At 34.9% G+C, this 13,980-nt stretch overlaps 1 long non-coding RNA gene across 1 annotated transcript in view; it reads left to right on the forward strand.

Moving 5' to 3' along the window:
* LOC129736311 (uncharacterized) overlaps nucleotides 1-13,980 on the forward strand; it is a 41,490-nt gene that overhangs the window by 20,851 nt on the left and 6,659 nt on the right. The window lies entirely within an intron of this gene.

Consider the following 13,980-nt stretch of genomic DNA (forward strand, 5'->3'; position numbering starts at 1 on the left):
TAGACAAGTAGCTTGGAAGGAAAGTAAAGGAAGGTGAGCTCTGGATCACAAAATATTTTCTTAATTTTACAGGCAGGCAGTATTTGCCCATCTGTAGCTATGTCTCAAAATCAGTTCACTTCTTTTCCTAACATGATCAGCAAGTAGCTAAAGCCATCTTTAATACCAAATGTATCTCATTCTGAGGCTGCGTTGTATTTTCTTTAAATTTAATACAAAGTTAGCAGTGTTCACAAAAATTTACTGAAGGTGGTCCCCAAAGACACAGTCTGTATTAAACATATAAGCTTCCTGGATATGACTGTCTCCAAACCTTGACAAGGAATGTGCAGTGGAAAATGCTGGGAAAATAGCTAAACTATATTATATATAGCTAACATATAATATGTGTTAGCCTAAGGTTGAGTTGATACATTAACAGAGGAAGACAAGAAATGGGGAATAAAAAAAAAAAAAGGTGATGTGATAGTCCCTGAAGGGCAGTAAATCAAATCAGGAGATAGAGCTTCCATTAATGTTTCAGTGTAAGAAAAAAATTGGGATTTTCCCCATAAATTTGTAATAGTTACCACCACTGGTCAACTTTCTAATCACTCAGACAATAAATAAAGTTGACAGAATACTTAACAAGGCACTGCCCATATAAATTATTAAAAATTTGCTGATAATATTCAGTGAAGAGCATATGAGAAGCTAGAAGTGCATTGACTATTTTAAGTATTAGTTGTCAATACAACTTCTTAATATGTACTGAAGTTATATGGAAGGTAATGTTTTCAAAAGATTGCTATGGAACATTTTTAAATTTTTTTATAGATCCTGAAGGAATATATTAGAACTTAATTTGCTGAAGACAGGAAGAATACTCTAGAAGTAACACCCTTCTTAACCAAACATTCAACAGCAAAACATAAGTCAGATTATTTTTCTGATTGTCATGCTACTGGAATTTTGATAGATGTGAGAGTTTGTTTGGGAATTATTTCCTTGATATTTTCAGAGTTCATTATAGAAAATAGTGTTGCATTTATCAATATTTTCACTCTTCAAAGTAGAAGTATAAAACTTTTCCTTGTATGAATGCAGCCTCAGAATCATGAATAAATGATTATTCAGTATGGCACAATGCATTTATAAATTGTGCATGATAACTCCCTATTTTAGGTGATCTTAAGCATCATCCAAAAGCAGCAGTATTGCTGTTAGCAAATGGACAAGTGTAGATGAAACGGAAAAGGATTGTGTCTTGATGAATGTTACTTGATTGCATTCTACTTATGACAAAGAATAAAGGAAAGCATTTAGTGATATGGCAACAGTAAAAATGGAGTTGTAGGGTATTACTTTTTTTTAATAAAATGATAAAATTGATTCTATTTTAAAAGTTTTGTTTAAAGTTACAACTTTTCATACTTTGTTTTCCAACTAATCATGCTCTCTTTGGACAATTCTGTTATATCCATCAAAAAATTGATTCATTATTTTAAAAATTTAATTTATTTTCCTCATTTGAAAGTTACTACTTTAAGAAGACATTTCCCAGGGCTTGTGTTCAGTGATGGCTTTTTTTCCCACTCTCCCAATTACAGGCAACTTTTTTTACAATTTATTTGAAGGCCTCTGAAGTCTGTAAATTTAATTTCAAAATTCAGCAATTTTGCATTTTCAGATTAGGACTTGACAACAATTTGACATGGAAAAAAAAACTGCTTAAAATTATTATGCAGCAGCAGCTTTTATTCTGGTGTGGCACACTTGTTCTTGTATATACAGTTAATTTTAGGTAAAGAAGTTGCTTTAAAATCATTGAACAGAGACATTTCCTAAACCTTGAGAATTCTTAGGGATTATCAGTTTTCAAACATTATTTTATCATTCCTGATTGACAGGATACCTGCTATGAACAATAGGCCATGCCCCTCTATATCATAATGATAGGTAGTCTGTAGACTAAAAAGCATTGTTAATTCAGGCAGACATAGTATGAAGTACTCTTTGTAACTGAGTATGGTGGCTTGCCAGGAGATAAGGTTCACCAGGGCACTCCTATACAAATGCATTTCTCTGTCTTTTTTGTGTGAAATAAGAATCCTTACATTTCTCACTGCTCCCTCTGGCACACAGTTTATAAGCATGTTGGTCAGAAAGAAAATGACCACTCAAAAATGAACAGAATAGCTGGAAGATGGAATAAGAACTGAAGCTCTGCCCTGAATGGGGTCCTGCACATTTAATTGTCCCTGAAAACTCAGAAGAATGATTTCAATTGAGTCATGGGTGGCTGGAAGTGCCCATGGGAAAATACCGATGGGGATTGATATGATTTGTTTGTGCTGAAAGATATAAAAACCTGTAAGCAGGAATTTGAGTAAGTGTTTGAAAAGGAAAAGAATAATTTGCATCATCATAAAATCTACTTAGCCATACCATGTGTAATATTTAACAAGATACACTCATTCCCCAGTAAAAGTCTATGGATCATAGATGCTGGTTCTAAATCTTAGTAGCTATGTTCAGTCATGAAGGATAGGTTATGCCTTCTAGCTAGTTATTCAAATGAGTGCTGCAGGTAACAGAGCAAAGAACATGAAGAATGTTTAAAATTGGAAGTGACTTCTGTAGGATACAAAAAACCAGACCAGTTCTTGCCCCATCAACCTCAGTGAATGTAATTCATCCATTTGCATTAGCCATTCAAGCTCAGTTAATTTTCTGAAACAGTAAAGCTATTCAAGACATCTGCATACGGCTGACAACAGGACTTTTGCCATTCTGAAGAGGCAGCTAAAGCCCCACGAGGTGGCATGTCAGACAGCGTTAGGTGCTGATGAATGAACATCAGCTCCATGAAACCGTACAAAGACCTTCACCTTGTATGGCAAAAAGATTCATAGCGAAAATGACCTTATAATTTCTTTATGGAAGTACACTAGTGGCATAATAAACTACCTTGGAAGGAAATCTGATCACCTAGCAACTGCTGTGTTGTGAACTTTTCTAAATCTGAGGATTAGGAATGTATTTCCAAATATGGCTCCAATTCATTGAAATGACCATTCTTGCTTTGTTGACTTAACTACTTTTCCTTGCCTTTGGCCAGTTTTCCTGATCACTCTTCACTTCTGTGTAAACAGCGTTCATACACCTGTGCTGTGAGCAGGGTAACTCCATCATTTAATGGCAAACAGTTCCCCTCCGGCTTTGCACCTAAAAATAAATCACATATATAGTTTTTCACAGTTACTTATGGTAAGGAGTATTTATTTCAGAATTTATACAAAGACAAAACCCACCTTACTATGCTCTGACTTGCTTTGCATATGTCATTGCTCCTACTGCTTCACTAATTTAATTATATAGTTCACATGAAAAATTGGTACCAACATTTAAATCCCATTCTCTCAGTAGGCATAAATGCCAGCAAAGGATGTTCAGAAGAATTTCTGTTTAAAAAGATATTCTTAGCTTCCCTAGAGGTCTTAAATAGGTAGATTATCATACTACAGAGAACCCCTGAATCTATAAGGAAGTTTAACCGGTAAATTCTCATGGGCTTTTCTACTACATTGCAGAGTCTTACCCCGCTCAGTGCAAAGATCTGTTAATGTTTCTGATGTCAGACCTTCTCTTTTATAAAATTGTTCTTCAAGAAGAATAATTTGCTTTTCTTTTTTTCATGATTCTAAGTACCTCTCCTTAACATAGAATTAACTCATTAAGAATGTTTAATTCTTCATACTGGGACCAATTTCACAGGTTGACACAGCAGCATCAGAAATAGAGTTAGGATTAATTTCTTGGTATGGTTACACTAGATTCCTATCATGGAAAACTGGTGAGCTGTTAGCATGTCCCACACCTCATTTTGGCCCATGCTCTTTAGCAGTTTCCCAGCCAATGGCCAGACAGTTCAGGAATTATCACAGGCCAAATATAATTCCAAAGCTAATTTGGATACAGTCACCCTTTTTTGGATGGGGAGAGAGTTTAGCTGTGCAAACACAAGTTAAACTCTGCTGGTTGATCTCAGTGCCTGAAGCTTTTCATTTGCTAGTGCCAACATAGCCTGTGTGTCAAAACATTACAAAAGTTAAAAATATACATTACTAGGTACTGGAATTAATATTTGTTGATATAAATACAGTGCTGATTAATATTTATACATTCTTCCAGGTTTGGTGACCAAGCCGGATCAATATTAATCTGTAAAAAATGAATTTTAGGATTCTTAACTGAAATAACAGGGCTGCACAACTGGACAGGTGGAAGAACAGTCAGCCCAGAAGAAGCACTGAACTAGTCCTTGTCTTCTCTGTGCTCCTTGGACATAACCTGTACTGGGCTGTTGCAATGACTGTCTGTTCAGAAAAGACTTACTTTTGCATTCACAACCCCATGCACTCATTCAACAGCAAGGTATAATTTAACCCTTATAACATGTATTAATTAATCCAATATACTCTATAACTCTTATTGTTCAACAACTACATAAAATGAGGGAAATCTTAATAATTTTTGGTGGGTCTGTGTTGCAGTAAAGAATGAATACAAGTTAATAATGACCTCACAAACTGAAAACCTGCTTCTCCTTAGTACACTACTTCCAGCAGCAAAACATTAACTTTACAGTAAATTCCAGCCTTTTGCTTCTAAAGATGCTGATTCGTATACCGAGGCCACTTAACCAAGTTACTTGACTTTTGGAATCCCACCAGAATTACAGATTCAGGTAGCATCAAAACAAGACAACTTTAATGACCAGACACGCAGGAATTGGCCTGTAAACACAGCAATTTTAATGTGCAACAAATACTTCTTTAGAAGTCCAATACTTGGATTAGTTGTAGACAGGACTAATCTACTCAGTTGGCCTCTGTGGGACAGCTACCTCACACCAACAAAGACTGTGGCACCAATAAAAAAAGTTCTATTTTCACAGACACTCAGAGTCACCTATTTTATTTTCAAAACACAAGCACTTTATTTTTATACCAGCCATATCAGGTTTTTGTATTTTGTCTTTTTTTTTTTCTTAAGCTAATAGGTTGATTGCTATCACACTGACATAAGTCTCAATTTATAGCTGCATTTCCAGGAATTTAAACAGTACAGTGATCTAGTCCTTTCTCTAAGGATTAATTTTTGGGTAAGATTTAAGTTTTATAGAGTATCTAAGTACTTAATTCATGAACACACTTAATGCAAATATTCTGAAGACACTCCAGTATGATTTTTTCCTAGTTGGATCAAGGATTCTTTTTTAGGAAACGGGTTACTTTGCTACTGGCAAGATAAATTTAACAATGGCTAAGAAATTGTAGAATAACTGAACATCTTAGCACTTTAATTATCTATATATGTCTAGTAATTATTTCTCATGAATCAGAATCATCGTCAATCTCTCCTTGGGGAATTTACTGAACATAAAGTGATCACGTGGTCTCCTGATTCTTTTAAGATCATTGATTACTACATGTCATTTCAGAAAAGACCTACTTGAAATATATCATTTTAAGAATCACTCTAAAGAGAGAATAAACTGATAATGGACTTTGAGAGTCTTGGAATGGCTTTGTCTTTTTCTCTCTATAGTAACCCTGGAAAATGTACATAGGAAAAGAGGATTAAGAAATAAAACAGTTGTATATTTGTTGCACATAAAATGGAATGAATTATTCTTTTCTTAAAGCCTTATCACTGAGAAGTCACTTTAAAGCATTTTAGGCACAGAAATGACGGGAATATTTTGTGGAAGCATTCTATACCAGTCAAAGCAAACAAACTCTTCATGACTTATAAATGTTTGCTGCTGCAGTGTCCCAGGAAAAGGCTTTGTTGATGTGTGATCTTTACTTTCTTTATTCAACACAAATACCTTATCTCCAACCATATTTGACATTTCAAGCATTAAACATAATACTGAATATAAATCAGGGCGCTGGAATGAAAACTTTGTCTCATAGGAACCACCTAAAAAGGGAGCTTTTTAACAGAAAAATATTTTGGTCCTAAGGCAAACTCAAAACTCAGGTAGGTGCCAGAAGCATTATTTAGATTTAGAACATATTAACATAGTGTTCAGAGAGATATCTTCAGTGAAGTTAGCTTGAGTTCTGGAAGTAACCAAACAGTGGGTTTATTCTCTGTGTAAAATTAACTAAGACCCAAGCTGGGTTAATTTGTTTCCTTAAGAATGTTAATAATAGTGATAATACTGATGAATCTGTGTTTGTTCCTGGAACTTGGACTAAGTTTTCTTTTCTCATTGATCAGATAGATCATTTCATGTGGTTAAACTTGGAACAACTAATTTTAATTCATATTTTGTTTTGAAATTTGCTACTTCTGTTTCAAACCTATAAATCTAAGGGCTTACCTAAGACAAATAATTTTATTTTTTCAACTATGTTAGCTAGTATAATAAAAGTTATTACTTCAATATGAAAAACTTGGCTACCAGAACACAATCTGTAATTCTACCAATGCTTTCATAGAAAACATATAAATACAGAGAACGCAGAGGGTGACAATCACCACCTGCAAGTGTATTCCCAGATCTGGCCTCAGGAATCCTTATCTTATTTAGCTGTTAATAAGTATCTTGTGATGAATAAATCCTTCTGAACAGTCAATATGATTCATTAATATTCAGCATTATGCTAGGTATTATGAAAGTGATCATTATTATTGTGCTGCCTTTAACTTTACACAATGTAGGATACACTAATTTTCCAAGCCTTATTTTTTCTTAGATTTTTAATACACAACACTATTATAAGATGACAGCCTTCCACTCTTGCTGGTTTATGAAATTATTTATGTTCAATTCAATTTTAACTGTGTGCATTTTCTGTCGTATTAAAAAAGGAGTCACCACAGACACTAGGGATATCTTAAATTCAAGAGCCTATTTTCACATAACACTTTGTTTTGATCAGGAGTCTGTGAAGCTTACTAACATGATTATGGTTCACTAATCAGAGGTCCAGAAACATCAGGTTGTTTTGCTCTTAGCATTTATCCTTGATAGTTATTCCCTATAGAAATATTAATCCACAATAGATGCCTTATTAATGACCTCTTAACTAGGAGATAAAAATACAGCACTGTGCTATGGGCATTTTCATTTTAGGAAAAAAAAGCCCTGCCTAATTATGATAACAGCAATATTGTGGTATTATGGTGCTTTTTATAGAATAGTCAATACATTTATTACAGGTATATTCCCATAATATTGTGAAGTCAACAAGTGTATGCTTATATCATTTATTTCTTACAAAGATTCTTCTATATTTCATATTTATTCATGCTTCGATGAATCTCTTCACCCAGCTAGTTTATTAAAATTACAGGTGAGTGAAAGCATAATTTTCAAGATGGCTCCATTCTGAAAAGTCTATGAAGCAGTAGATTGGAAGCATAAAATAAAGTGATGAGAATCATGTCATGTTCTACTGGGAGACATATTTTACCCTTCATCAGCATATTAGAAACGCATGTTTCAGAAATTGAGGCAAAGCATACAGTACCTTCTTCCCATGAGATATATTCCTCTGCCTAGAGCAGAATCTTCCTCTTGGCAGTGTGTTTCAAAACGGGCAAGTTCAACAGTTTAATCTCTTTAACATTTGCATTACATTTTCCAATTAAAAAAGAAAAAAATCAAAAATTCTATCATACTGTTAGGGTTTTTTACAAATAATTTTAACCCACATGGGCAAGATTAGTCATTTATCCTCCAAACAAGTTATTTAGGCTACTGGGATGTCTTGAGTTTGTTATGTGATTTTAATAATGCATTCACATTTCATTGTCTCTCTAGTTCCTAGTCAAATTTTCAAAATAAATTGGAAAGATACATTCAGAAAAGGTTGAAAAGCAATCTTGTTTGAAGGAGAGACGTCGTTGCATATTTACATGGTAGAGTTTATATGGTATAGTCCCCCTGCAGTATTTATTTAGCAGAATACTGCTAACAGCGTATTACTTCTCCAATGGATATAGAGCACAATCAGTGCTCCTTCCACTTGAACCTTCTTGCAGATGTTTATCATCAGACCATGAAATTACTACTTAAAAGAAACGATGTTTGTGATTTTAAGAGACAGAATTTTCAGGGAATATGCTTTCAGGATTTTGAAATGTCCAAGAAGACTTGTATGAAGCAGTTAATGAGTGGGTAAAAGATGTTGGCAAACATCGACTATATAGGAGAGTAAAGCCCTGGATACTTATTAATTTATACCAGTTATTTTTAAAACAGGTCAAACTGCTTGTTTGGACATACTAATTTTTATACTCAGGAATCTTACTTTGATTTTGGCCTGAAGCTGTTCTTACTATTTCTCCTTAAATCTAAACAAAAAATAAAATAAAAAAAAAATAAAATTGGGAGCGTATTGGTTTAACTTTAGCAATATAAAACTGGACATGTTTATGTGCAAGTATGTGTAGTCTTGTAAACCATAGAACTCATTATAAGATGAGGAAATACAGATTTTGTCCTTAGAACTAAACGTGGATCTTCTAATTTAAGGTCCTCATAATGAAATCAGGAGACAAATAAACTTCTCATTCTTTCTGAAGGTTGCTTGATGACTAAACATCTTTTCCATACTTAAGGAAAGACAACAAGGAGAATAAATGCATATTTTATTTTTTTCCCCTCTTTACCTTCATGTCTACAACCTCTTGTGGCAATGTTCTCACAATACTTCTCTGGTAAATTCTTGGGGTGGAAAGGTATGTTATAGATTGTTGGCATGCACCAGGCTAGGATACCATCACTGAATTTAACCATTGCCATTGCAAATTCTCCTGGTTATGTTGAGCACCATACTGAGCATAGGCTGGAGGTGTGTGTGGAGAAAATTTAGGGGTTTTATATATATATATATATATATAAGTATATATATATATATAAGTATATATAAGTATAGGAAACACCTATAATGCATCTTATTGGAGAGGAAAAGGTACTCACTTTGAACTCCCAGATTCTCCACAAATCTGTGGAGAAGAATATGACCTTTTAATGCCTTACCCAGAAGTTTAGTACCTGATAGATGTTAGAAGACCAGAGCAGACTATCTTAGACAACTCACTGCGAGCATTAAGTTTCAAAGCTCCCAGTGTGGCCAGATGGAATTCAGCACTGTAAAGGTGAAGCCATTAGACCTAAAAGTTATTTCAGCAGGAACAGAGAACAGAATTTGTCCTCTTCCTTTAAGGTGCACACAGGGAAAGATGACCACGTACAGATCTTGTCCTTTAGCTCTTTACATAGGTAGATGGTAAAGATACAGGTTTATTTCTGCACTGTCTTCCTTTAAAAGTCTGCTGACTGGGTTATTTGCAAGGGAGAGGAGAAAAGTAGTTTTCTAGCTTCTCAGAAAGAAAAGGTAATTAATCCATTGTTTTTGCAGGAGAATGTCTAACCCTTTGAGTAAACAGACTAATGAATGACAAGTGCTGTTTTTCTCTTTCAGCTATTGTGTTAAAAACAATGATTGCCATTCTTCCATTTGCTTTAAGTAGTATCCTGATACTTCAGAGAATTTTCGAGGCACATACAAAGCAATGAGATTGTGAAACTTTTTAAATTTTGTTAAAAGAAACATAGGACTACACTTAAGCCTATATATAGTGTGGTTATGTATAGTGAAAAGGGAGTGTTAGATTCAGACATCTACCTTACACCTAAGTCCTACTTCATACTAATTAAAACATAGCTTTTTGGAGAAAATCTCTATTGCTCAATTGTCATTACTTTTAACTGTAGAGAGCATTCAAGCTTCTGCAAAATCATGGGTTATCTGTTAGTGTTGTGGTTTAACCCCAGCTGGCAACTAAGTACTTCACAGCCGCTCACTCACTCCCCCGACAGTGGGTTGGGGGAGAGAATCAGAAGAGTAAAAGTGAGAAAACTCCTGGGCTGAGATGAAGACAGATTAATAGGGAAAGCAAAAGCCGTGCACGCAAGCAAAGCAAAACAAGGAATTCATTCACTATTTCCCATCAGCAGGCAGGTGTTCAGCCATCTCCAGGAAATCAGGTCTCCATTATGCATAACAGTGACTTGGGAAGACAAACACTGTAACTCCAAATGTACCCCGCTTCCTTCTTCTTCCTCCAGATTTATATACAGAGCATGACATGCCATGGTATGGAATATCCCTTTGGCTAGTTTGGGTCAGCTGTCCAGGCTTTCACAATTTTTTGTGCACCTCCAGCCTTCCCACTGATAGGGCCCAAGAAAACTGAAAAGTCCTTGACTTAATATAAACATTACTTAGAAACAACTAAAAACATCTCTATATTATCTACATTGTTCTCTCACCAAATCCAAAACACAGCACTGCACCAGCTACTAAGAAGAAAATTCTATATCCAGTGAAACCAGGACAATTAGCTACTTATTGACATATACATTCTACAAGCACTTCAGTTTATCATTCCTAGGAATTTGAATTTCTCTAGGATGTGCCATAGTGGACATAACTTATAGACTCAGTTTCACAAGAAATACTGCTGTATGAGAAGGAGATATTTTGTTCATTGTACACTATTTCTTAAAGGTAAAAATACTTACTCAAGAAAGTGTAAAAATACATGCTACATGGACAGAATTACTTCATTGTTTCACCAAGAATCTTTTATTTTGTTTAGAAAAAATAAACCTAAATTAATGTAAATTAAATGGGAAAGCAATTTCAGCTGTTAAAGCATTCATCCTAGGAGAGGATATGCCAGTATTCTTTAATATCTTAGACCACAGAATCATAGAATAGTTGGGGTTGGAAGGGACCTTTAAAGAACATCTAGTCCAACCCCTCTGCAGTAAGAAGGGACATCTTCAACTAGATCAGCTTGTGCAGAGCCCCATCCAACCTGACCTTGAATGTTACCAGGAATGGGACATCTACCACCTCTCTGGGCAACCTGTTCCAGTGTTTCACCACTCTTGCTGTAAATAAATTCTTCCTTATATCTAGTCTGAATCTACTCTCTTTAGTTTGAAACTATTCCCCCTTGTCCTATTGCTATGGGTCCTGCTAAAAAGTCTGTCCCCATCTTTCTTATATGCCCCCTTTAAGTACTGAAATGCTGCAACGCTTGTGGGGGATCAAAAGATCAAGAAGGCTGAAAGGGATCTCAAGACATTTGGCTTAAAGTCTAAATTTTCTAACAAGCACAATATCTAAATGAGCTAATGCATTTTGAAATCTTACCTTCTGACATCTCTTTCTGTTGAAGTCACTGGGACACTCCTCATGTTGATGAATTCTGATATGAATCTTCATGCTCGAATATATTTAACTTGAAATTTATCTCCTGAGAATGTAATGCAGAACCACACAGATATGTCCCAATAGGGTGTACACAAAGTAAATTAATTTTATTTAGTAATCACCTTTCAACGTTTTAACTAGACTCAGAGAGGACCTTAGTTTTTGCAGGGCTCATTTGTTGCACACCAAGTTTTCAGAAGTCCTAATAATGCATAATTGTAGAAGCCAAGGAACTCTTGAAGTAAATAAGTATTCAATGGAGAACTGTGTTGATTGTTAAAATATCATCTCCTTCAGTAGTTAGGGCATTGAAAGAGAGTGATGTTCTTGCTTTTCATTTATTCCTTAATTGTGACACAGAAATGTGTTTGTCTAGCAGATAAAAGAGTGAAACTAGCTCCTTTCAGCAAAACACCAGAGATTTGATTCTTCAGGATTTAGGCAGTTGTTTCCATGTACATTCCTAAAAATTTATGAAGAATTCATTGCTCCGGCTGATTAAACTTGTATGAATATAACACTTATTTGTTCCTCTGTTCTTTAAGTTACAGCCTAGAACAATAGCTAAAATTGAATCTGTTAGTAATTAAGATCAATTATTAAACTTCACAGGATAAGGAGAAGATAACACGAACAGTTCAGCTTGGTACCTTCAGGCAGAGCAGACAGCTATTTCCTCCACCTTTGCGGCCAAAGCTGAGCTGGCATCTGGAAACGTGTGAGCCAGCACAAATTTAAGTAGCTAGAGACCTCACGTGCAAGGCTGGGTCAGACTTTTGTGTACAGCAATATTGACTAGTTTTGGTGTCTGAAGAGATTCTTGGTGCCTAAAACCCTATTATGATTCCAGTCCTTAGGGGTTTAGCTAGAAAACTTGTATAATAATAATGCAGAATGAATTCACAGAAGTCTTGTGAGGTTTAATTAGCAATAACTTGCAGAATTCTTTGAAGATGTAAAATGCTGTATCATTATTAATAACATGATAGTAATTATTTAAAGGCAAAATACTATTACTCTTTTTATTTTGAAGACTTAATTCTAGAACTGTTTATTGCAACAGCTAATTAATAAATTTACAGTCTCTAAGACAAGGTAGGCGGGACGTTGATTTTTTGAATTTAATCTTCTGAAGAAAAAATTATGGAGAATTAAAGAAAACCTTTAAGTTAAAGCTTTTCCTAAAAATCATAAAAATAAAGAAAAATTAAATTATGAAATCTGAATATATTTTAAACAATAAAGAAATCTATAGGATCATCAAGAAATACTCCCAGAAACAACAACAAACAAAACCCCCAGAGAAAACAAGCAAATAAAAAACAATAAAGGAAAACTTACTTCCCAAAGGAAGGTGCTGAAAAAGATATACTATATGGTTTCCTAAGCCTTTTGGATATGTTGTTGCTGTTGGTGTACACATCTAAATTTGACAGCAAGCTCAATACTTCCATACACAGAACAACCACAGTAATAGTTTGACAGTGCTGCTCCCCAACCTCCACGACTTGGGCTATGAGCTGACCCCCACAGCCAAACCCTCCAAACTGGAGCAATGCACTCAGGGCCCTGACACACAATTCCATACCTGGTTTGCTCACATATAATCAATTTTCTATACAGCAGCTTCCAAAGTGCAAAAACTTAGGTCTGTGGTTGAAAGGAAATTGCAACACAGTCCCACATGCAACTGATCTGGACAGTTGTATGACATCTAGGGGAGTGTGGCAGGATACCCCAGAAAGTAACTGCAGATATTCCATACAAATCACTGAAATGGGAGTTGATAGGAAGCAAAATACAAATCTTCAAAATATGAACACTGAAACTAAGACAGCAAGAAAGTTCCATGAATAAGCACTAACATATTTAATCAGAACTTTTAACAACCAGTTGCTGGGAGTTACATTCTAGTTTAAGCTCTCACTTGCCCTCTACAATCTACGTGGATGCTTCTAAATTAGCATTTTAGATCAAGTCCTAGCGTGCTTTTGAAAAAGAACAACTTCCAGTCATCCCTACTTCCTTACACCTCCAGCTCCACACATCCTAGAGTGCTTTTAGAATGAACCACTTTTCTTTCACATAAAAATAAACTGGATGAAACTCGCCATGAGTGTAGCTTGTGAACTCTGACTACTGATGAGTATTCAGTGCACAGAACCAAGCTAGAACTGGTCCAAAGGAACTTCAGAAATTTGGATAATGTAGATTCTTGTCCTCAGCACCAACTGTTTCACTTTACAAATGCATTTAAATCATTTTGTGCTATGTGGTAATAGCCTATGTATAACTTCTAACACATTCTTCAGATGTTCTGTTTCTCAGTATCCATACAAAAAACCAAGAAAAATCTCCTTTACAAGGACACTGTTTTTATCATGTATTTGCAAGGTAATCAGTGATTTTAGGATGGATGTTTTCTTCAGAAAATATTTTCCTCCAAAACTCATGTGAATAAGTCATATTCTTTGAATTTGTTTAGATTTATTTTAAAGATGATTCTGCTTTGAACTTTCCAACTGTAACCTAAAAATACCATTAGCAGTACAGCTTCTTTCTGCATTTAAATATCCCTTCAGTACTGTATGAGGAACTTAGGAAAACCATTTTAACACATATGTTTGGTCTTCATTTGAATTTCTCGATCTATAAAATATAGGTCAAATTTAATTAAATCAATGGGGAA

This window comes from Falco cherrug, chromosome 6 (assembly GCF_023634085.1).
Source record: "Falco cherrug isolate bFalChe1 chromosome 6, bFalChe1.pri, whole genome shotgun sequence".
Classification (NCBI taxonomy): Eukaryota; Metazoa; Chordata; class Aves; order Falconiformes; family Falconidae; genus Falco; species Falco cherrug.